Genomic DNA, 3,552 nt, shown 5'->3' with positions numbered 1-3,552 from the left:
CACTGGACCAATAAACAACATTTTTATAAATGGAGAAAAGATTAAAGTTGTCAAGGACCTTCATTCTTCTTGGATCATCCATCAACACTCACAGAATCAACAGTGAAGAAATCAAACGATGTATTAGATTAGACAAATCTGCTGCACAAGACCTGACAAAGCAAAAATGTTAGCTTGAGGACTAAGGTGCACCTGATCCAAGCCATGGTATTTTCAATAACCTCATATGCATGCGAAAGCTGAACAGTGTATAAGGAAGACCGTAGAAGAACTGATAAAATTGGGTGATGCTGTTGGAGAATATTGAAAGTACCATGGGCTGCCAAAAGAACAAACAGGTCTGTGTTGGAAGAAGTATAGCCTGAGTGCTCCTTGGAGGTCAGGATGCCCAAACTTTGTCTCTCATGTTTCGGACATATTGTCAGGAGGGACCAGTCTCTGGAGAAGGATATCATGTTTGGTAAGGTAGAGGGTCAGAGAAAAAGAGGAAGCTCCCCAGCAAGATGGATTAGCAAAGTGGCTCAACAATTGTGAGTTTGGCTCAGGACTGGGCAGTGTTTTATTCTGTTGTGCATGGGGTCACTATGAGTTGGCATGGACTCATTAGTACCTAACAACAACAACAACCCACAATACTGGGCTAACATTCTTATATGGCAACCATATAAGAACCACCTTCTTTGAAAACGTTCATTTGCCACAATCCTCCACACTCTCCCAAGATGCCACTATATTGTGATGAACATCCGTTGGCATTTATTACTTCATACTAAAATCCATGTCATGTGTTTACCTACCCACCAATCTCCAGTTGGTCTCTTCCATCCTGCACCTCTGTTTTTCATCTCTAATTTCTCCTTCTTCTGGATAAAAAGGAGATCACTTTCATGGCAGTGCTGAACATTCTCTTTTTGACCCAACTGATCTGATTTCTGGAATCCCTAGGTGACACAGACAGTTAAGCTACTACCAAAATGATGAGGATTCAAGTCCATCCAAAGACATCTCGAAAAAAAAGGCTGTATGATCTACATCTGAAACATTGAAAGCCCTAGGAGCACAGTTCTACTGTGGCACACGTGGATGGGGTGGCCACTTGTCCAAGTCAACCCTGTGGCACCGGGTTTCGGTCTGTTCTCCAGCCTTCTCTGTCTGTGTAGTCTAGGTGGCTGATCTTCGTGGAACATATCAGTGGGGGTGTTCTTGATTCCTGGCTTCTCCCTGGGTTTTCCCAATGAGAATCACAGCAAAAAAGCATAGGCAAAGGAAAGAAAGGAGAGATGTTCAAGTGTTGATTCCCCCAGGCCCTACCTGCCAGACAGCAGCTGCCCTCTCTGGTAGCTGTATTTCTCTGACTTTTGATAACCATTCCTTTCCTTCCTCTTCAGAGCCCAAGGGGTCAGCTTCACCGCCTCAAGTTGGTTTCCTTTACCTGTGTCCTCATCTTTGTAAATAATCCTCATTAAACGCTTTTCTATGGCAAGGAAAGAGGCAATGTACTGCTGACAGATGCTGATAATCACAAGCCAGTCCCCTGCCCTTTGGTACAAGTATGTGAGTAGTTACCAGCATCCTGATCATTGGAGGACTGTCCATTTTCCCTCCAGTGTTTGGCATCATGTAGACACAGGCATTATGAGTTAATATGTCTCTAAAAATTAAGCACTGAATCAGGCCCTTTATTTATAGCTCATTTTACAAATGTGAATTAAAGTGGGCCAGTCTTATGACACTCTCAAATTTATTATCCCCACTTGATGGCTTGGATAGTTAAATACTTCAGTGAATAAACTTAGAATTCATTAAGTCTCATTTTCTCATATTTCACATATTTGCCATCTACTCTTCTCTGGCAGTTTTCAAACAAGAAAATTAAGCCTGGCTCTGAAATTTATGGACATATTCTTCTAATATTTCTTTAATTAGAAGCTCATATGTGGCTTCCTAAGCAAGCCACCCATGGAGATAACTTATGTGAATTGAACGACCTTACTATGTGACTGCTTTTTAATTCCAATTTTGTTCTTTTGGCAGGGGGTTGTTTGTTTGTTTGTCTTAAGCTCTCCTTAGTTCTGAAATACCACCTGGGTCAAGTTCTATAGCAAAACAGGTAGGGAGGATTAACTTTTCACCTTCAGGTTAATATTTAAAATGGTTACAGTTCCTTGTTGTTCGTTTCATTGGGTTGGGCCCCAGATCATAGTGACCCCATGCACAGTGGAACAAAATGCTGTCCACACTGGTACCACCCCCACCGTCCTTTGTGCAACTGATCATTGTAATCCACAGGGTTTTCATTGGCTGACATGGGAAAATAGATAGCCAGGCTTGTTTTTCTCATCTGTCTTAGCCTAAACATTCTGCCCGAATTTGCTCAGCATCGTAGCCACATAACAGCCAAGGAGGTTATGAATGAGGTGCACTGGTTGGTAATCTAACCCACCTGCATGCACAGCTGGGGAGAATTGCACCAGTAAACTGCCACTGCATAGTTTTGATGTATGTTATTTTAATAGAGTAGAATTAAAGCTATTATGCTTCAGAGCAATGTGGCACTTTCTGAGATAGTTTGGAGTCCACCAAAGGGGGAAGGGAGTCTACCTTTGTCCCCTTTGATTCCTAGCTGCATCTATTTAGCTGAACCCATTTCATGTCACTACTGTGTTATGCAGGAGCTCTGGTAGCGTAGTGGTTATGAATCGAGCTGCTAAACTCAAGGTCAGCAGTTCGAAACTACCACCTGTTCTGTGGGAGAAAGATGAGGCTTTCTGCTCCCGTAAAGATGTACAGCCTCGGAAACCCTGTGCAGGGTCACTATGAGTCGGAACCGACTCCACGGTACTTAACAACAACAACAACAACTGTGTTATGCAAAGATGCTTCTTCACATAGCATGCTAACAGCTACAGTAGACAAAAAGAAAATAGCTCACATCCATGTGGCATTTGAGGAGAACTTAGGTTATCCATTTCTCCACTAAATGAGCCTATACTTAGCTATCATGTCAGGATCAGCAAGTTGTTGGAAACTGTTTCCATGGCATGATTTATTACTTTTGAAATAAGAAGGGGAAAAAATATTTTTAATCCATCAAAATAAAAATAAGGGGTAGAAGGCTTAATGTATACGAAAGGGTGTAAAAATCTTGGGGCTTTTGTGGATGGTAGGCTCAATTTGTTGTTGTTGTTGTTGTGTGCCATGGAGTCGGTTCTGACTCATAGCGACCCTGTACAGGGTTTCCGAGGCTATAAATCTTTATGAGAGCAGAAAGCCTCATCTTTCTCCCGCAGAACAGCTGGTAGTTTCGAACAGTATGTAGCTAATAATGACTTCCCAAAAAGTAGTGGAATTTTGTGTTATAAAAAATTTTAAATAATGTCTAGAATGATGAGGGTGATTCTTTGAGGGACTTAAGGGGAAGACTGTATTGTATGTGTTTATTTATCCTACATAAGACTTAGAATATGCAAAGATTTAGAGTTAGAAAACCAAAAGGGAAGAACACGGTCAGTATTTCTCAAGCTGGGGGAACTGAAGAAAAAATTCAAGCCT

This window comes from Chrysochloris asiatica, unplaced genomic scaffold, assembly GCF_000296735.1.
Source record: "Chrysochloris asiatica unplaced genomic scaffold, ChrAsi1.0 scaffold00290, whole genome shotgun sequence".
Classification (NCBI taxonomy): Eukaryota; Metazoa; Chordata; class Mammalia; order Afrosoricida; family Chrysochloridae; genus Chrysochloris; species Chrysochloris asiatica.
Note: the sequence above shows the minus strand (reverse complement) of the source record.